The 22,506-nt window shown below is 45.0% G+C and overlaps 1 pseudogene; it reads left to right on the top strand.

The window, feature by feature from the left end:
• The first annotated feature begins 13,744 nt into the window (after window positions 1-13,744).
• Window positions 13,745-14,929, top strand: LOC124973070 (doublesex- and mab-3-related transcription factor 1-like; annotated as a pseudogene).
• The last annotated feature ends 7,577 nt before the right edge of the window (window positions 14,930-22,506 follow it).

Here is a 22,506-nt window from a genome sequence, read left to right as displayed (position 1 = left end):
TTTTATCTAACTGGAGTCTGCATTAGTACTGGAAGTTACTACTATCTGTTCTGGTATTTGTTACCACTATCTGTTAGGTGATGGCTTATTATCACAAGTTACCTAGGTTGCGTGTTTTGGAAGCAGCTACTTCTGCAAAATAGTAACAGGCAACAGTTTTACAAAATGAAATTAGCAAGAGTAAAAACATATTTAGCTTGTATAATAGTTATCTTGAATTTTGGCTGAGTTCTACATTATATACCCTGTTTGAGATCACAGTAATCTTTACAATAAACATCAAATTTTTGAGCACAACTTTAAATGAGTTAAAGTCTGGCTTACTTTGGAGTCATTCTAACATGTAGCAGGGTGAGGCAGAGCCTTATCTCAGGTAAGGCAGGGCTCTTCACAAGTCTTAAGTAAAATGTTCTAATCCTAAAACTAATTTTTGCCCCTTTTGTCATGACCAGCATGACCAAATTTTCAAGTTCAGTGAGGGTCAAAGGAGTATTAGAAAATAAAGGTTTATAAACACAGATTTTGAAGATTAAACTGAGATCAGATGGAACTCTGTTCTCTGATGGAAATGCAGATCTAAAGAGTTATGTTAGCAACATTTATACATGTCTTATTATTAAGTTAAAGACTATGTAAGCATTATTCTTTGTTTTCAGGAGAGTTACAGAGACTAGACCATCTATGTAACTTTTTTCCACAACTGCAAAGTGCAATGTTAGGAACTCTGTGTAGCTCTCAAAGAAGTCCACTGTCCAAAGTTACTGTAAGGTGGGCAGGAACTAGAGAAGGGAACTGATGAAACACTGGTTATCTAGCAAAACAATTTCTTTCTGCCCAAGAGCTGTGTGCCTGATATCAATGTAAGAGCTGATAGGACTCCTGTACAGAGCCTCCCCAGGGAGGTTACTGCCACAGCAGTTAGGCATCTTGTGTTCCTACACAGGAACACTTTCAGGCACCAGGCATGTTACAGTCATGAAGTCAGGCACCCCAATCTCAGTCATTGTTGTCCCATTTTTGTTATAATGCATTATACTCTTTCTTAAATGTCAATTTAAGAAGTTTATATATATTGATTTCTAGGTCCATATGAACATTAGTTAACACAGTCTAACATTATATCCAAAACAGGAATCAATCAAAGAAAGGCTGAGAGAGCTTTTAGTTTTCTTTTGTGTAGCAAAATGCTTTTACCTTTTACAATATGAACCTTTAAACAAATCAGGCTGTCACTAACTCTTAGATATATATTTACATTTAAATTTTTATCTCAGTGAAATAAGTAACCAATTTTACATATACCTTACTGATAATATGTCCCATAATAGAACATTAAATGATAGAAATAAATCCCCAATAAAATTTACTCTTTAAGTTTAATATTACCAGTACAGACAAGTTTATTCTGGAGAATAGCAGCTTGACAGATTTCCTGCTTTAAAAACTTGTATACCTGGAAAATATGAATACATTTAATATACAAGGAGTGACCATTCCACAGTTACCTTGACACTTTAATCTTACTAAATTCAGTTTTTAAAGAAAAATTTAGACTCTGTAACACAGTACAATACTCTTAACAGTTGTTTAACCATAATTGTATAAACCCCAATTTTTAAGACTAATTGTTTTAAAAAATAAAACTTAATAGACACAAAGTTAAGAGTAAATTAGTGTTTCTAAGAAATCCTTGTTATTTTACCATATATTTTAAACTTTGGCTTATATCAGAACATTAGTTTTTCACCTTAGGAAAAACCTTAAATAGCTTTAGCTGTCTCACATATACACAACCAACTTAGTTACACACAGACTTGTTGAAACTTGCCCTATACTTACACACAGACTTTCTTAGCACTTACTTAGACCCTCATGTATTCCATCACATAGGCACTTTCTTACCCAGAAACATTTTTTTTTATTAAATATCTTTTTAAACCTAGAACCTTTTATTCTTTCTTTCCTACCTGTTGACCCCTTTCTGTTCACATTCTGAAACAACTCTAACTGAAACACAGTGAAAGGGGAGATGGTAGCTCTAAATCCAAGTCTAAGAGCTCCTTGGAGCTTTGCAGAACTGGAGGGGGAGCAGGGGGAAGTGGTAAGGGAGCAGATGAAACACTCACTCTCCGAGTTGAGGTTTTATCTGTTAGAACATAACTCTTAATAACCTTGTTTTTAGTAATGACACAAAGCAATTTTAAACTCTTTTTAATTTACCAACTTATGAAAACACCAATAATGTTTAAGTATGATGCCCCATGGAATTTGAGGGGTTAAGAGTACTTGATGTTATTTAACAATGAGCATTTTAATTTTGCAAATTAATCAGATATCACCAACAAACACATTTGAGTAATCCCATACATGTTAACTCTAATTTACTTATTTTGTAAAAACCAAGAAAGCAGGCAGGTGTCCTGAACAGTATTTGCTGTCTTTTTCCTGTTGAAGAAAAGTCCTAGAAACAATTGATATTAGACATTGTTTAACATCAACATTTCATTAGTTTGACCACCTAGAGACTTATGAGTTATTTTCAAAGACATTTTACTTTTATTAGTTTACCCAATTTGAATTGAACCTTTAAATTACGTGAATAAAAGTATTTGGATCCATTTTTAAATTTTAATTTTAGGAGCGCTCAGTTTTGATAAGACCTTGTAACTTTATCTCCATTGCAATGTAACAGATGTTCAAAAACTCTAGTTGAATAAAAAATAGAACTGATCAAAAAAAATCATTAACCTAGGTATGCAAGATCAAAATTATGAGCTCAAAAATACAGCATTAAAGAAAAACAAAACAAACGAAGAATCCTAGAAAATAAGTTAGTTCTGGGTACCAGCCCAGAAGTTTAAAACAGACACTTTTTTTTCTTTTCTTCAGGTTACCCGCCCCTTCCCGCTGAGACTGCTGCAGCTTACATTCCAATGCACGTTTTGGCAAGGCCAGGCAGAGTGGAGGGAGGATTACCCAGGACTTTTTAACCCTTTTTTTTCTGGTTGAGAAATCAGGTTAGGTTTGAATGCAGAAGATTACAAAACATCATTTCTCACTACTTTTGAGGAATGGAGCTGCTGAGTTCTCTGCCTAGGGGGATTGGAGTAAACAAATCTCTCAGGAACAAGGAGGAGGACTGTAAAGTACCCTGCAATGAGTATCCCTAAGCCTAAGATCGGATTAACACAATGAAGAATTTAATAGAAGGCAAGAGTAAAGACCATATAGTACAATACACAAACAGACAGACACATAGCATGCTAAATCAAAAATTGGCTAGCTGGTATTTTGTAGTTTCCCAGGTGCCACACAAAGCCCAAATGGGACAAAGAGTTAACCAGATGCGGCCAGTCGTCCGAATGCAATACTGAAGCTGCTCAGAAGCAGCGCAGACGCTGTTCAGAAGTGACAAACTTACCCAGAATGCAGCACAAACTGCTCAGAGTGCAGCACAAGCTGCTCAGAAGTGACAAATTCACCCAGAATGCAGCACAAACTGCTCAGATGTGACAATAATGTCACCAGATGCGATGACTCGCCAGAATGCAGTACCCACTGCTCAGATGTGACAATCATGTCACCAGATGCGACGAATCGCCAGAATGCAGCACCCGCTGCTCAGATGTGACAATAATGTCACCAGATGCGATGACTCACCAGAATGCAGTACCCACTGCTCAGATGTGACAATAATGTCACCAGATGCAACGAATCGCCAGAATGCAGCACCCGCTGCTCAGATGTGACAAATGTCACCAGATGCGATGATTCACCAGAATGCAGCACCCGCTGCTCAGATGTGACAAATGTCACCAGATGGGTCGAGGGGACGTCTCCCGAGACCCTGCTGGGGTCCTATAGCGTGTCCGCCAGGACTGTGCCAGCCCAGAACCAGAGCCTGCAGGCAATTCAGACCAGAAAACACACGGCAATGCCTTACTCACCGGTGGAAGATGTCACTTATGACTCTATGATCAGGTGTCTGGGTGGGCTTGGGGATCCCGGACGAGCCCCCATATGTTGTGCCCAAAGGCTTGAGACCCCACAAGGACCACCAGAGACCACGATCAATGCAAGCAGCAAAGAGTCATTTATTAGCGAGTTCGAACTCGGTCCTCTGCGTCCTTAATCAACGACGCTAGGAGAGAGGCCCCGAGCACTCGTCAGCAGGGTTTTTATAAGGAAAAGCAAGCAGTTTTACAGTGTTCTTCTAATTGGCTAACATTCGAACAGCTAAACCTCCCCTGGTTGGGTCCGGTCAATCTATTTGATTTTCATTGGGTCCGGCCAGAACTGGACGGTCCTAGAGGAAGAAGGGAGGAGGGAAGGGGTGAACTATTCAGGAGCTGAGTCGGGGCTAGGCCCTGCTCTCGTCCTTGACGGATAAGGTCTCCAGGCATCTGCACATTCCTCGGACAAATATCTCTTAACAACCTTGGTAAGCACAGGGGCCCAGCAGTCCTGTTTGTCCTTGAGACAGTTAGCAGCACAGATACCACCCTGCTCTCAACAGAACAATCTTTACTCTTGCTGTCTGGACCTGAATCTGCCCCTGCCTTCCTTTGCCTTCCTGCCCTGGCTGCACATGCAGTTCTAAATCTCCCTCATATCCCACCTTGAGCCAGCAAATGATCAGAGATGGATGGCCTTGCACCCTGAGTCACTACTATGGGCCTGGCAAAGAGCATCCAGGAGAGTGCCAAGACACACTTATCACTGCACCACAGCCTCCAGCTCACAAATACCTTGTTATCCCTGCAAACAGAGTCATACCCATGGGCCTGGGGAGGTATGGCTCCCTTTCTCTCTTTGGGGCTTGACCTTTGAGGAATTGTTCAGGGAATTCTGGGGAACAGGGAAAAAAGACTTAAAAAGGGCAGAGGCAGGGAACGCCAAGAGGCCTGCTGTTGCACCCTGGAGGAGTCATTCCTGCCTGTCTTGCATTCGCCCTAGTTGTGGGAGACAATAAGATCCTTTGGACTGAATCCCTTCCTGCTGAGTTTTGAACTGATGAGGCAGTTGGCCAGGGCACTTTTCTTTCTGTCTTTGGCCCCTGGGAACCCAGAAGAAGCAGGAGTGCCCATGAGAGTGCCTCATGCCACAATCCCTACCCCTTCCTCTCCAGTCTACATATGATGACCATGCACACCAGGGAAGCTCTCATGGTACCCTGATGCCCATCTGGTTCAGCCCTCCCCAGAGTCTGAGGGTGTGGCCTGTTCAGTGACCACACTGAAACACCATTTTCTTGGGCACATGGTATGCACTCATGGAGAAGACTGGGGAGGCTAGGACTGTCTGGCTTCCTTGGGGGTGTGCCCAGCCTCACACATCACTAGGGGAACCTCGAGCCTCTCAGAGACACCAGTCAGGATGAGGAGGTGTCCTGCAGGGGAGCTGGTGCAGGACCTAGGTGCAGCATGTAGCTTCTCATGAAAAACTGACCACCCCACTACCTGCAGCCATACAGCCCTTCCTCCAGATCTTGTGAAGGCAGCACTCCCCCTCAGTTGCCTTGTTCTTGTGCAGGTTCTGGTGCTGCTTTTACTGAGTCTGCTGCATTCTCCCCCCTGTGGTTGAGCACTTCTCCCACTGTTGTGCCTGAACCCAGGGCTTCCCTTGTGTTTCAGAGCCTCCAGCTGCAGGCATGCATTGCTGCAGATCATCACACAGTACATCTTGCTCAGCCATGTGGTTCATTTCATCTTAGTCTCCAAATCTTGGACCTGCCCTGCATCCTGCTCCCCATGCAGCTTTTCCAGTTGACCTTGCTGTGACTGCTGGGACTCCAGCACCTGCAGGCAGTTCTGGAGGGTCCCCATTGTGAGGTTCCCTTCATCTTCTGCTGCTTCTTTTTCCTGCACTGGGCCTTGCTGGCCAGTGCTGCCTCACACACCTCCACCTTAATGAAGATGAGCACCAGCTTCCGTGTCTCCATGCAGGCCACCTACAGGGAAACCTGACTGCCTCCTCTGTCTTTGTTACCTCCTCTGTCCAACCAGGACCCATTTGGTCCAGCTCCTGCTTTCTCCATTGCCTTTTATCCAGGAGAGCAGTGGAAATCTTCTTAGGGCTGCCCTGGTCCCTGGCCTTCTGAGTCTTTTCCTGTAGAACTGTTGCTGGGCCTCCAGGGCAAAGAGTGTCTGGCTCTGCCATCCCAGCATAAGCCTCTTCCTCTTAGGTTGCCACTGGATTCTTTGCCCCAGAAGTCATTGGAGACTTCTCCCCAAGGGGGTTGGCCTTGGTCCCAGCCTTCTCTTTCTTTATTTTTTTTATAAGGTACTGAGTCTCAAACTTAGGTCCTCATGCATGCTAGGTGAGTGCTCTACCACTGAGCCACAACCCCAGCCCAGGCCTTCTGTTTCTTTTCTCAAAATTTTTTTTCCTTTGCTTTTTTGGGACCCAGACCTGTCTAGACCTTGATTATTCACAGTTTGAGTGTGCCAGAGTGACTAGGGCCAGGGCAGGATGCAGGTCAACCTGATTAGGTCCCATAGGTTGGCATCTAGGTTGCCTCCCACCAGGACCCTGCTGTGGCTTAACTCATGGGTCTTCTTTGAAAAATGTCTACGTAGAATATTGGTCCATTGTTTAGTGTGCTATGTTTGTTCGTTTGTTGTTTTCTTTTGGAAATATTTGAATTCCTTAGAGATTCTGGGCATAATGCATAGTTTACAAATACCTTCTCTCCTTTGGAGGTTGTCTCTTCACTCTCTTGATTATTTTCTTGGATGTTCAGAGGATTTTAATTAGATATGAACACATTTGTCAGTTTTGGTTGATGTTCTTTTGACGTTGCATCAAATAAATCTCAGACTTGTTTTCTAAAATGAGTTCTATACTGAGCTAATCCACACTGCAAGCAACAGTCAACCTAAGGAGAGGCCTTCACCTTTCTTCTGGGCAGAACTTCTCCATGAGTATGGCCTGAGGTAGGCTGTGGAGACAGGCCAAGGCATAATCATCTATTTCTGTGGAAGAAAAATGGAGATGGTGCTTCAGGTACTCCACTATGGAGGTGAGCCCTGAGTCCCCAAACTGAAATCAGTCCCCTCAAACTTGCCACCTATGTCCTGGTTAACTTGATGCAGCTGGGTGGATAGGATCTTAGGATCCATTGGTGATAGAAGTGAAATTGGGTCAGGTGAGGCTTTTGGGGGCTTCCATTTTGGAAGGGAGATAGCTCCCACTGGAAGACATCAGGTTACCTCATGGATGAACATCAGGATCTCTTTTATTGGTTACTTGCAGGGGTGGGATGCTAGTTGTCTAGATGTGTGCTCACCTCAGGCATTTCACTCTGGGTGTGTGCAGGACACCCTGGTCTCAATGATGCAAAGCTGACCCTGGTTGGGTGGCACACACCAAGTTCCTTTGCTGGTTCCATCGGGTGAGCTGAGGGGTTGTGTGCTACAGGGACCTAGTGGGGCTGGTGGTTGAAGCAGGAGGTCAAAGCAAGTATACCATCAGCAGTATGGCATCAGTGTTTCTTGCTGGTTGTAAGCTGGGCCCCAAATATCACCCCCTATCACCTCAGTGCTGGGATGTTGAGGCTATGCCAGCAGTGGATGCCTGCCCATCTCCTCCCATCTGCCTCCTGATCCTCTCAAGATGACAGAACCTATGAACAGGGAGAGTAGATATGGGTGCTAGTGGGGGCTGCTGCACCTGTGTCCCACATCCAGGCCCCAGGTGGGCTCTCAGAGTAAGATGAATGAATGTATCCCAAGGAGTAGAATAAAGCAGTGTGTGATGTCTTCAGAAGGGCATCTGGCACAGGGCAGGTGCCAAATATTTGCAATGGCATCTCATCAATGTGATCAGCAGTAAATATATGCTATTATAATGAGTGTTCCCTACCTTCATCACCATTTATGCATGAGTTACATAAAGGTACAGTCGGCTGGTGAGGGTTCACATGAGAGATGTGCACAAGGTTCTAGCCACACATAGCTCAAAGCCTCTGTTCTTCATCCCAGGGTCACTGTTGCTTGGGGGTGCAATGCATGTCTCACTCCAATGTTGCTGATTACCAGGACTTCATGTTGCAGGAAGAAGTGGAGGATGCTTTTTTAGACCAGAGATATTTTCTTGTGTGATTCCCACCAGCTAGTGGAAGCAGGAGACAGTTCCTCAGAAGTCCAGAAGTTCATGGGCTCAGGTCTCAGATGCTAGTAGGTTCTCTAGATGCTCACTGCCTGCCAGGGCCTGGCTCAGCAGTCAGAGAACAGGGACCAATTCATGTAGACTTCTCAGTGTGTGTGCAAGAGGTGATTTGACTTCTGCCTCTGGTGATAGGAGATGCTGGGTGTTGAGAGCCCATCTTCCCTGGTGCTGGGCTTGGGCCATGGGCAGTGAACAGTATACAGACTTTGCAAGAACAGCTTCAAGAGAGGATCAGGAGATGTTGGGTCTTTTTTGTGGGACAAGTAGCTATTTAGAATGGTGTGTGGTGCAGACCTATACAAGGCTTGGAAGATTCCTGAACAGGACGGAGCAGCTGAGCACAGGAGCAGAAGATCAAGGTCATAGGTCAGGGGTTGAGGGTTACTTGGTGCCCTGGAACCCATGGAAACCATCTTCAGGAGCAGAGTGTGTGGCAACCCTGGGCACAGGTAGAAATAGGCAGCAGTTGGGTTTGCTGACCCTTCCATCATGGTCCTCCAGGGGGATGAAAGAGAGTGGGGAATGTGGGCATTGGGCAGGAGAATCTGGGCTCTTTCCTCACAGTGCTGTTGTCCTGAGGGTGGTGTGGATGGGATGCATGATGGCAAAGTGTGTCCCAGAACCCCAACTGGCTGGAGAGAAGTAAAGTCATGGCAAGATGTGGTGGTTTTACAGATGGGTTGATGTGAGATCCCAGGATTGAATGCTGAGTGTGAACACCTAGAGACACACTGCCTTCTTTTCCAGGGTGCACAGGACTGCAGGGTGGTCAGATACAGGGGTGGGTTATTGGACTGTGTGAGTTGTGAGCATCATCTAGATGTTAAGTCTACCACAGACAGATGGTTCATATGTGTGTCACATTTCACTTACAAAAAAATTCAGTCACAGCCGAGATAGAGACACCAGTCTGGCCACCCCTCATCCAGTGTCAGTAATTCCAGCACTGTGCCCTTTGATCATCTTGTGAGTTCTGAAACCCCTCAGGGTGCATAGAGGAGAGGATGAGACAGTACCTGGGTCACTCCTGGATCAGGATGGAACTCTGAGGCTTTGAATCCCAGAACAGGGACAGCAGCAGTGAGGTAAGAGGAGAAGAGTCCAGGAGTGCACAGGGCATAGAAGGAGTAATCTGGGAGGTGACTTTGGGTTTGACAATAAGGAGGGAACAGAAAAAATCTCTCCAGCGGGAAGTGATCCTGATGCAACAGGACCAGGCCATCCAGAGGAGCAGTTGGAGGGGAAGGGAAGGTGAGACAGGTTGCTGTATTCACCTACTCACAGGCCTGTCCCTGTGTCTGAACCACTTCTTCTCAAACTTTCCAAGCAATTTAATCCCTGGGGTCTAAATATAATATGAAATGATTTGGAGTTAAACCACAATTTTTGACAATCATAAGTGAGTGCAAACAGGAGTTCTAAAGCAAGTTTTCTTTCAACACTTGACTTAACATTTTTTAACCAGGAATTCTGCCTCTCAAGTTTTGGTGGTGGGAACATAATGCTGTACTTCTGTCTTGAAATGCTTCTAGATGTTCACTAATCAGAAACAGCCAGAAGTGCAGGAGTGCATCCCTAGAGTACAAAGTATTGCTCTGTTGAAGAAAGAAGGGAAAATGCTGGAAATAAGTAAAACAGAATTCAAACAGAAATGTCAGATGTGTTTCAAAAGTGATTTGTAGTTCTGCTTTCAAAATTGCATTGTCAAATGCCTGAAGTTAATAATTCCTTCATGAGGAATGATCTGGAAGGGGAAATCTCCTACTGGGGGACATGTGTTCAATGGAAATGAACACCGTGTTTAGCATTAAGTCAGGGGACAAAAGGAGGGTGTTAATTTATGTGCAAAAAATGTGTTTTGAAATTTGACCTGAGATGAGATCCATCATGTTGCAATTTCCTCAAAGAGATGTAAAAGCTGGAAAGTGCCCAGGTATGGTCCAAGACGCAGACACAAGCTGCCTGGAGACAGACAAACTCTGTCTTGGGGTCCTTATACTTGTCTTTCTCAGGGCTTTGGTCTTTCTGTAAGGCAACAGGTATGCTGTGGGGACCATGGGGAGTGTGTGTGCATTTGCACCCCAGAGATACTCACCTGGGCAGATAGCAGAGCAGCCTGGGGTTGTGGAAGCAGAGAATTTCAGAGTATGGAGCAGGTTGGACTGTGTAGACTGGGTAGACAGTTCTCCTTCTTCCATGTATATTTGCTGCAGCAACAGGGACATCACAGCTGATCCTTCCTTTCCTGGGTCTGTCCAGGACAGGTGAAACAACCAGGTGGCAGGTGGGCTTCAATCTTCATGTGCCACATGACTCCATTCTTGGAATTACTCAGGAGATGGATGTGAGGGACTAACACTGCCCCTCACACCAAGGTCAATAGACCTACCCTGGGCTGTACTAGCTCCCACCTCCCATACCCCACCCTCTCAGGTCCCAGCTCCTGGACTCTGTGCAGTTTGGACCCTTGCCACCATCCTTGGTCTGACCCCACAAAGTCATTTCAGCCCTATGCAAGTTGTAACTAAGTATCTGTATTAATGATGATGTGGCCAATCACTGCACACTGCAATTCAAAGGTATCACTCCAGGTTCCATAGAAATATCACCCTAAATGATAACTTGTCATTTTTTCATTCTTCTTGCTAGGCAGGGCCATGTGGGTAAAACAACTTCTGGAGTTAATATTTTATTGTTCAGCAACCTTTATAGAAAGATTGTTAAAATGATCTTTCAGGGCTAGGAGGTTATTGCTTTTTCTTCTGACTTTTTCTCTTGCAGGCAGGGGTTTGTAGGTACCCCGCTTCCTGTGTTAGCAAGAGCTGTCATGTCAGGGGCTTAAGCCCAGTTCTCCAGTAGTGTGCAGGAATCATTGGTACCCTGGTACAACTCCTTCCTGTTCCTCACTTTCACCCAGCTTCTTCCACAACTGCCCCTTGACCTCCTTCCTCATCTTGATTGATGGACAATGGCTTCACTTCTAATGAGTTTCATCAAATAATATTTGAAAGTAGAAAGATGTAGAAACTTAAGTGAGACATGAGGGCAGGCTTTTGTTCCATTATAGGCAGAACATACAACCATTTTGGGAACCCAGCTTTGATGCTTCCCAAATTCCAACCCAGAGATCATGGTAAAGATGCAGGTGAGGCTTGGGAGGCCAGGATACCAGGCAAAACCTGAAAATCTCTGGCAGTGCATAGTATAGAGCAGATGGGAGCTCCATGAATCTATCATGCCACCAAGAAGAGCGAAGGCAGTCAGGAACCTGCTGAGGCCCCCAGGCCCTGCAGAGAACAACCCTTCTTCCTGCCACCCTGAGTGTTCCCTGGGTAGTTCAGGAACCCCACAGAGGAGCAGGACCAAGATTAGGCTGTCACACTGCACTGTGAAGCAGCCCAGTGACAATGAGGAGAGGCTTTAGGTTTGACTGCTTTCATTAGTGACTAATTTGCTACATAATTCCACTGGACTGTGGGAACTGGAATGTGCTCTCCATCTGAAGCAGCCACAACTATGCCCTTTGGGGAGTCTCAGCTGAGGGCCTGGTGGAACCAGCAACCACACACCAGCCAAATGGTCACCTTGAGTTCTGAAAAGAGGCTGTCAGAAAGTTGGCCTCTCTGTGGATTCCATGGCATTGCTGGAGTTTTTCCGCAATCCTAACTTACAGCTGAAGTGAGGTCCTGGTGCAAGACCTGGAGCCAGATGTGAACACTTGGAGCAGGCTGGACATTCCAAATTTTCCAGAAAGTGAGGGTGGCACTCGGGAAGAGTGAGGTCCAAGGCAGGAGCAGGAGGAGCCTTCTATTGAATGGGGTTTCTTCCTTGGAGGGCTGAGGGCAACACTGTCACCTACACACAGACACCAGGGACTCACTCAAGGTGGAGGTGAAGCAAAATCTACTTATTGTGCACAAAGCTTTTGGTTACATAGACGATGCAGCTGCTTACGTGAGGGGAGGCTCCTTCTGCATCAACCAATGAAAAGGTCATTGATTCCGCTTATCGTGAAAGTTCCCAAGGCTACAGGCAAGTATCACAAGTTCACTGGATGGTGTTCCAATCCAGCCTGAGTGGTGGGCCTTTGCTCACACCATTGACTCAGTGACTGCTGCCAAGTATGCCTGTGGGAAATGACCTACACCTCTCTCCATGGCACTCCTGGCTACAGAGCCTCCTGTGCTGTAACTGGGATTCCTTCTTCTCATAGCCTTCCAGTGCCTTCAGCTCCTCACACCAGAGAGGTGGCCCATTTGCAGGGGCATTGCTAGGGAGGTAGGCATGATGGTCTTGGGGTTCCAGTGCACTGGAGCTTGTGTGGCCTCACAGTCATGAGTGGCTACATGGTCCTTGCAGAGACCTCAGACATGTTTCTCCAGAGAGATGTCTGGGCTGGGAATGGCCACATCCCCTTGAGAGGAGCAGATCATCCATGGGATATGACCCACGACTGATACAGAGAACAGTATTCCAGAGTTAAATACCCTGTGGTCTGTGAGTCAACTTGTACCCTCCTTCCACAAGCTATGTGCTGCCCCAATTCACTGAATGAGGATCTCTTAAGGCAGGTGGATATTTGTCTTTGTAAAGTTCCCCAGGTGATGCTAATGCACAATAGCACTGGAGCTCAAAAGATTTATTCCACAACTGGGAAGAGGGCCAGGAAGGTGACTCACCAAGGCCAATGGAGCCAGGTCTGGATCCCAAGCCTTCCAGGTGCCTCTCCAATCTTACATTACCCCCAATGACTGTCAGTCTTTTGGGACAAGGTTGCCCCACCCACCCCAACCTCCCTGGGCTTCCATCCTCACCAGACCACAAGTGCTGAACTCTCTTGTGTACCCATTGATGGCTGCTCTCTAACCTGCTTTGCATGGGAGAAAAGTGTTCATCACTCTGGTTTTATAATTGGATGATAGGCCCACAATACTGTAGCCCACCATTTGTGAACAAGGCTGAGGGCCCCCCACAGGCTCTGGAGAAACAGAGAAGTCAAATTTCTTCCAGGGTAGGAGATGACAATCTCATGGAAAGAAATCTAGTTTGGAAGCAGGCAGGTGGGCATGCAGTCAGTTTTTGCATATGAGTGTTGGATCCTGGCCTTGCTGGACTTTTACTCACCTGTGAAATTAGGCTCCCTGTTGGCAGGGGTGATCACTTGAGTTAACAGATGGGAAGGCATCTACTCTGTTATCATATGTAGAATATTGCCTGTATGATCATCAGGAGAGGTTAGGTTGCTGCTGTAACAAACACTCCCCAGCTCTCCATGAACAAACCAAGGCTTCATTTTTCCCACACATCAGATGTTGTAGGAGGGACTACAAGTGGGATTGGTTGATAGTTGACCCTGAGAATCAAGCTGCAGAATTTCCATCACCAATGCAGCATCAGGTTTCAGGTTCACAGTGACAGGGAAAAGAATGTTGGAGAACCACACACCAGCTCTGAAGTGTTCTCCCCAGAAGCAATACATCATGACATTCACATGTATCATCTAGAGCAAGTCAAAGGGCACATATGACTTTGAGGGTAAGTTTTCAGAAGATGAGAATGAGAGGCCTCGGTGATCATGACCAACATGCACATGATGTAAGGATTTAGCATCATCTGGGTGGCAGAGAGACACTGCCACACAGGACTGACTAGCAGTCAGGTTTTTCTTGGTCACACCAGGCCACCACCAATGGGAAGTTCTGTACAGAATGACCATGCCTTCTGAGTCCTTCATCTCTCACTAGATGGTCACTGAAAAGGGAGAATTTGGCTTCCCGTGCTGGGGGTAGTATTAGTGGTGGCTCCAGCTCTGACTCCAGAGCATCGGACCTGGGCACCTCCAGCAAGAAGTCTCTGTGGCTGCCCAAGTGCTCTCAGTGCAGGAACCATGGCTATGCCTCACTTCTGAAGAGCCACAAATGCTTCTACATGTTTCAGGTTTGCCAGTGCAAAAATTGCAACTTTATCACCAAGAGACAGCATGTGATGGCTGAGCAGATGGCTGTTAGAAGGCAGCAGGTGAAGGAAGAACTGGGCATCAGCCACCCCATCCCGCTGCAGTCAAGATGAGCTGCTTTTCAAGAGAGAGAACAATGGTGGAAACCAGTGCCTCATGAATGAGAGTAGCAGCTCTTCACAGCTGCCAGCAGCCAGAACACCCACAACGGTGGCCTCAGAGGGACGCATGGTCATTCAAGACATCCCTGCTGTCACCACCAGAGGGCACGTGGAGAACGCACCTGACCTGGTTTCAGACTCAACCTACTACAGCAACTTTATCAGCCATCTTTGTTCCCTTACTACAACAATCTGTACAACTATCCTCAGTACTCCATGGCATTAGCTGCTGATGCCTCTTCTGGGAATGTGGGAGGTCCCCTTGAGGGATCCCCTGTGAAGAACAGTGTTTGGGGCCCTTCCAACACATTATGTGTCTGGTCAAACAGGAAACAAGTGGCAGATGAAAAACTTGGAGAACCGCCATGCAGTGAATTCCCAGTACCGGATGCATTCTTACTATGGGCCTCCTTCCTATCTGGGCCAGAGTGTGTCGCAGATCTTCACCTTGGAGGATGGCCCTTCCTACTCGGAAGCCAAATCAAGCATATTCTCACCAACCAGCAGTCAAGATTCTGGCTTGTTTTCCCTCTCCAGCAGCTCTCCTATTAGTAATGAGAGTACAAAGGAGGTTCTCGAATGTGAGTCTACCTCAGAGTCCAGCAGATTCATGGTCACTCCAGCCATCAAGGAGGATGAGTGAGTGGTGCTGGCTGCATTTGGCAGTTCACTTGGAAAAGCAGACTTATTCCATTATCTACAGGGTTTGTTATTATTTTGCATTGATTCATGCTGACTTAACAGTTGAGAATGTGTTTGGTTTGTACTCCTTAGAGTTTAGTCAAGAGGTAAAACACACTTGTAATAATTTAGAGTTCATGACTACCATCTTCAAGAATTAAGTGCTTTGCTCATGGAGTTTAAATAGTAGTGTCCCCCATTTTTTTGACATTGGTTTACAAATGTAGTTTTCAGGAAATACAGTCAGTAATTTGCTCAAGTAAAACCATATATTTGTGTCTAAATTAGTCATAATTAGTTTAACTTTGTTTTAAAAATGGAATATCTTAGGTGCTTAGATTTTTTTAAAGGTCAGTATTAAAACTGCAAGAATGTACATTTAGCTAAGTGCATGATCAGTGGGATAAAAACATTAGGAAAATTATTTTAGAAATCTGCAGAAATAAATGGAATCTGCAGGGTAAATGGAAATATTATTTTTGTTTGCTATTGGATATAGCCATACCCACCCCTGACTCAAAACATAACTGAAGTATAGTGAGAAAAAATTACAGTCCTTTAAAATAGCTACTTTTTCTGTAAAGGATAATTTGAAAACAACTCATTTAAAGTAACCCCAATGAGGTAAAGGTCCTAGGTGTTATTTCTAGAATAATGAGTTTAACATACACACTCTTTGTAGTACAGGAAAAAAGTGGATGCAATCTAGACTATTTTGTAACCTTAGGTTGCAATTTGATTTGGAAATAAGTACATCTTTAAAAGGTATTTCAAATTTCTGAGTTCATTATTTTGTTAAAAATTTCTTATGGAGTAATTCCTTATGTAACAGAAGCTGTCCTGAAATAAAATTCATCTAAAAAAAAAGAAAAGGGAGATTTCCATTGAATCTGAGCAAATTCAATGATTTCCGCTGTCAAGTCTTGCTGCTGGAGGACAGTTCCTTCTCTCGGTTTCATAGCTCATGCCGTATTGCTAAGTGGCTTACATGTGTCAGCAGTAGTACTTTCATAAGCAGTGGAATTTCAGGTACGACACATGGAAGGCATCTCACTCCTCAGCATTACCTTTGACTTCAGTTGTGGGTTCACATCCTGGTTCCTGTGGTCACCCACAGTGAGCCCGTCCTTCAATCAAGCTCTGCAGAGGATCTCCAGCATGCTCACAGGGACCTGGTTATGGGACATATCATGTCTGCAGTAACTGCTGGGTCAGGAGGTCTACTGAAATTCCCACCCACTGCAATAAAATCAGACGACCCCTTGGAAGGGGAGAGATCCAGCAGCAAAAGCTCTCTAGTTCATACAAGGTTCTTCCTTATGAATCTACATCAGAGCTGGAAGTTCCTTAGTGACTGCTCATACATGCATACTGTACTCAGCTCCTGCTACAAGCCAGGTTTCTCCTTGGCTTTGGGTCAGGCAATGAATGACAGAGTTCCTGCTCTCCTGGAGTTCATATTCTTGGAACAGAATAGGAAAACAGAGAGACCCACAGAGAAGGAATCCTGATTTAGGTGGAGCATATGATGAGGAAAATCACACATGATAAGGGGAGATGGGTTGCCTTGGCCTGGGGGTTCCCCTTTAATAGAGGGACAAGAAAGACTTTCCAGAGGAGTGAATGAAGACAGGCATGAAGAGAAGGGGTGAGTAAGCTGACACAGATGTACTCAGGGGTGTGTGCATGCTGCCAGCATGCCCATTGGCAGGGGTGACATGCCTATCAAATCTCTGCAGGTCGACTGGCACTATCTCAGGGTGTTAAGTTCAGTGTGGCAAGGAGACAGGGTAGCAGCTCACATGAAGTTGCTCTCTAAACTCCTGCCCTGCCTCACCCTCCTGCTGAGTCAGGAAGTGGCTTAGCTTATGCACCAGCAAGTGGGTGAGAGCAGACAGCATCCAGCATCTGAACAAGAAGAGGGAGGTTGCAGGGACAGGTCAGGGCCACAGTGGGAGCCAAGCTCTGATGTAACAGAACATAGCCCTCAAGGCCCATTTTGACATTCAGCACCCAAAATGTTGGACCCATGCAGCAGGGCCAGCTGTGAGAGCCATGCTGTGGAGAGACTGGTGTCACAGGCCCAATGGCTGGGAACCCCCTGAGTCCTGCAGCATCATCCTGCAGCAGCCTGGCCAACTTCCTCACTTCTACCCACACATACCACCACCATTCATAGAGTGGCAGGTGGCTTCGTATACCCTATTTGTCTGGGAAGTGTGTGGGCTCCCTGGAGCACTGCCAAGAACTTCAGGGACTGGAGAGATGTACCTCTCCCTTTAAGAAATGTGTTGAGGGACATTGAGATCAGTAAGTGGGAAGGTTCATGAAGCTTTAAGAATGACCTGGGTCAACCCTCAGAGGATCAGACAAAGACACAGAGACAGATAGATACACAGAGGCAGAGAAGTCCCCCTCTTCTCTTCTCCATCCTGTGCTCATTACATTCTCTAACCTATTTCTTCCCTCCACTCTGTGGAGACATGTCTCTTTCTCCCATTCCTGCCAAGGTGTTCTTTCTCAAATAGTTATGAAACTTCTACCATTAATTAGGAGCCTACAACACCAAGGACCTTGGGTTCCTCAGGAGCCACAAGCTAACAGGGGAGAAGGAGGACTACCAGGCAAATGTCATCCAGCATGCTAAGCAGAGAGAAGAGAGGATGCTCTGCAGACTCAGGGCAGTGTTCCCTGCACTTGATCAGCTGGGTTGTGTCCTAAAGACATTCAGAAGATGGCTAAGCAAAGTGGGGAGAGTGGGGAAAGGAGTATTCCAGAGGACAGCATGGGAGAAGTCCAGGGTCCTGCTGCATGATGGAGAAATTCCAGGGGCTCCACAGTAAGAATGGAGGGTGGGTGTTGGAGGGTGAGGCAGGGACAAGGCAAGGGTCTCAGAAGTCTGGGTCACACTCTGATTATAAATCCTGAGGGTGAATCAAGGTAAGTTCAGGCATTCACTGGGTTCCTTGCCCATCAAAAGGAGTGTAGGAAGGTCCACCTGGATCACTGGGTCCCAGGAGAACACCAGGTTGCCCTCTTTCTGGGATCAGGAAGGTATGGCTGAGGAGAGCCCTGGAGCTGGGCTTCAGTTGTGATTCACATTCTGCTTCAAGGGTCCTGAGCAATGAGGTACCATGACTTAACAATAAGAAACTAACACAGAACCTGAAGTAGGTCCTACATAGCAAGAAGGGGATGTAGAACACTTTGGAGATCCACACAGCCACAGGATGAATGCCCCAGTTGGAGTGTACCTGGAAGCTCTTCTGGGATGAAAGGGGCACTGTGGCCTGCCTACCAAGGAAGGTTCTACTCTGACACAGGGGATGGTGGCCCAGAGTCTGATCTGAAGTAAAAACAGGCACACACCCCACATTTAGGGTTCTGTCCTGGGCATGGGCAGTCCTCGGCACCCAAGGACCCTCTCCCTTGCAAACTGCCCCCCACAGCCCAAGTTGGGAACACAGCCCTGCCACACCCTGTGTTTCACTAAACATCTCTAGCATCCTTCCAGGGTCTAAACCTAAGGACTTAAAAAACTGCCTCATTTTTTCCAGAAAATGAACTTTTAAGGCTGCTAGGCCTTATACAAACATTTGCTCAGTGCCTATATTAGAGCTTGTTGATGGTGGATGGTGAGTAGATGTAGGTGGTTGAAGCAAGGAAGCAGGAACGAAAGGAGGAATGGAGCAGGGAAAGCACGAGGGCAGAAGGGACAGGAAATTGTCTGGTGGCCACCTGTTGGCATAAATATGATCCAAGATACTGAAAAACTATAAACACCTTAAATGTGCAATGGAGAAAAAAATTAAACCCATTCCTGGCTCTTCCACTGTGAGGAATATTTCAGAACAGACGAAGGTAATGAAAAAGCTTATGAAAGAGGTGGAAAAAATTAAAATATAACCATATTTCACGATAAGATGGACTAGCCATCTCTGCTGCAGGCCACATGCTCACTACACTCCCCTCAGAATTCTGGGTAGGTTGGTCCATCTCTCCTCTGCTGCTCTCATGCAGAGGTTCCTGCAAACTCAGATCACATGCTCATGAGGCACCCCTGAGAATTGTGGCCAGTGTAAACCATCCTTCCTGGGCAAACATAGCCCAGAAAATCCATAGAGCTGCAGGTCCCTTACCCCCAGAAAGACCTGATGTTATATAGTGTAGCTTATTTTTCCTGCTCCAGGGAGCTGCAGGTCACAGTTTTACCAGGAACTCTGAGGATTCTCAGTAGTGTCCCATTTTTCCTGAGGCCTTCACCTAGCAGTTCTAGGTAGCTGTAGACCACACACCCCTGAGGATTCTGAGCAATGTAACCCATCCATCCTTTCTAGTCTCACCTAGAGAATGCTGGGAACTTCAGGACAGAGGTGCATCAGGGACCCAGGACATTCTGGTTATTGCAGGCCATCCTTCCTTTGCAAACCTCACCCAAATACTATTGGGAGCTGAAGACCGCATGGTCACCACATACCCCTGAAGATTCTAGATAGTGGAACCAAAGCTTTTTGGCAGCCCTCACCAAGAGTTTCCTAGGAACTGCAGGTCACATGCTTACCTGGCAGACTTAGGATTTTGGGAAGTGCAGTTAATTCTTCCTTTGGAGCCATAATCCAGGGTTTCTGGAATCTGCAAGGCTCATGCTAACCATACACCCACAAGGATTCTGTGTAGTGTAGCCCATTCCTCCTGTGGGGTCCTCATGTAGAGACTTCTAGGAACTGCAGTCCACATGGTCATAAGGCACCACTTAGGATTGTGGGCAGTGTAACCCATCCTTCCTGGGAAAACCTCACACAGAGGATCAAGGGAGCTATGGGCCACATGCCCCCACAATCCCATATGTTTCTGGGTAATGCAGCCTGTACTTTATCTGTAGCCCTCACTGAGATGCTCTCGATACCAACAACCCTCATGTTCATAAGCCACCCTGAAGTTTTTGGGTATTGCAGACCATCCATCCTTTGCAGGCCTCACCTATAGACTCCAGGGAGGGCAGGACACATGCTCACCACATGGCCCTGATGATTCTGTGCAGTGCAGTCCATCTCTCCAGCAGGCCCCATGCAGAGACTCCTAGGACTGCAGGCCACATGTTCACCACACACCCCTAAGGAATCTGGGCAGTGTTATTCATCCTTCTTATTCAGTCATCAGCCAAAGGCTTCCAGGAGCTGCAATTCACGTGCTCATAAGGCACACCTAAGATTCTGTGTAGTGCAGCCCATTCTTCCTCTACAGCCCTCATCCAGAGGCACCTGGGAGCTCCATACCACATGCTCACCACAATGCCCTGAGGATTCTAGCATTGTAAATTATTCCTCCTGTGTGGCCCTCATGGAAAAACTCCCAGGAGCTGCATGCCACATGCACACCACATACCCCTGAGGATTCTGGTTAGTACAGTGCATACCTAGTGTAAAGCCACACTCAGAATATCTAACCATTCATGAGACTAAGCCCCACATTAGTAGGTTAGGAGTCCCCCACACTGGGACCTCAAGGGCCCATTTTCATATTCACAAGAATGACTCATGGAACACCAACAGTGCATAGTTGCCTGCTGACCTTGCCTTTTTAATGTCCAGGAGGCTACTATCAGTTAATTGACTCCTCTTCCTCCAGGTCTGTGAGGCCGGCAGGGGTGGGCCATACTGTTAGTACACACAGGCAGAGGATTTTCCATTGTCTTTTTTTTCTGGGAGGGTGAAAGAATAAATGCCCTAATAAATGTCAAAATATAAATTTGTCCTTTTGAATTTTTAAAATTCTATCATGTCCTTTCTTCCAACTTTTTCCTTTTTCAGGACCATCAGTGATTCTGTTGTTCTTTTTTCAATCAATATGAATAAAAAAGAGAATTAAGGGAGAAAGCTATTCCTTTGCTCATGATTTGTCACTCAGTCTTCAAAAGGAAAGTTCTTCTTGCAGCATGAGGCTGATCTCAGTGTCAGTGATGGACAAGATCTTGAGTTGGACCTATTTTACTGACCTTGGATTAGAGGTGTGATGTGCAAAATGTGTCAGTATGATGAGCTAAAGTGATTTTGGGGTAATAGCATACACTAATTCATTGATGAGAACAAAGTATATAAGGGAAACTGCTGACATGCAGATCAGTCACCAAGATGCAACATCCTGAGCCTGAATGGTAGGAGAAGAAACCACAGAGGAATAAGTGTAACTTCTGCAGGCTGCTTGGAGACACAGAATCAGTAAGTGCTGTTTCCATCCATGACATGCTCCTTATGCTTGAAATTTCATGGTACTATAGCAATAGTCTTAGGAAAAGGCACCCATGTGAGCTGCCACTCAGACCTGCATTGTTGGAGTGTCCTGCAGACACCTTGGAAGCCATGGTCTCCCAGGCATTGCTAGCATTGTGCAAGCCACATCTTGGTGATATAGTCTAGTGTTTCTGGTACAGGTTTGTGTGTGGTCCCATGTTTAGGAAATGTTTACTCATCTATTATTTCTTGACCACTTTTTTTAATTTTGGGAGATTTCTGAAGTATCTTGTTCTTACTTTACCTGGAAGCATATTTTTTCTTGATTTAATATTGGCACAATATTTACAAAATTTCTGCACATTATCATGATTTAAGCAATATTTAAATTCTTCTGACATTACTCAATAAAATGTCTTTAAATAGAACAATTTATGATTAGCAAGTACATCCAAAATAACTTTACATGAATGTATTAGTTATAATTATTTAAATGAAATTACATAACCAGCAAAATACATTTCTTAATAAAACACAATTTAAAAATTGTTATTTGTAATTTAATTGGAACTTTGCAAAGTTAACCTAGGAAAAGGAATTGTTGCAGATACAATTTGAAGAGAGGAGCTAATTACAAAGTGATTCCAAATTAAATTAACTGAAGTGAAACAACAAGAAACAGAATGAAGTAAAAACAAAGATGATTTTGTGTAAATTATTAATCTAAATGTCTACTAAACCCCCTTTGTACAACATTTAAACATTACAGCATCAAGCAGGTGATCTTATTATATGCAATTAATACTAAAGCTTATTTAATCATGGATTCTGCTTCAAGACTGCCTTTGTAATCTCCATTCCTTCCTTATTTGTTTCATGAACTTATAAGTTGTTACTATTGCACTTTTGTTATTTAAGTGCTATAACTAAAGCTCTTAAAACATAGGAATCTGGAAAGTACCGAGGATTTGTAAAACAATATTAGGTGAAATGCACAGAATCTGTTTTAAAAGTTAACATTAGGAACAGAGGTATAGCTCAGTGTTAGATCACCTAGCAACAAGTTTTATTTTAAACATTAATAATTTCTTAAGCATGCAAATAGGTTATAAACATCAAGAATATATCACTGACCAGTAATTATACTTAAATTAACATAATTTTAGTTTAGATCCCAAAGTCACTGTTAAATGAAGAAGAACCTTCCACAATCAAACAAAGCAGTTTATAGTACAAGTTTAAAAAAAGGAATGATTCACAATCCAGGAACTCAAGAGCACAAAATTAGGGGCACAGGATCAGGCAGCAC

This window comes from Sciurus carolinensis, assembly GCF_902686445.1.
Source record: "Sciurus carolinensis chromosome 14 unlocalized genomic scaffold, mSciCar1.2 SUPER_4_x, whole genome shotgun sequence".
NCBI lineage: Eukaryota > Metazoa > Chordata > Mammalia > Rodentia > Sciuridae > Sciurus > Sciurus carolinensis.
Note: the sequence above shows the minus strand (reverse complement) of the source record. Positions and strands in the feature narration are given on the sequence as shown.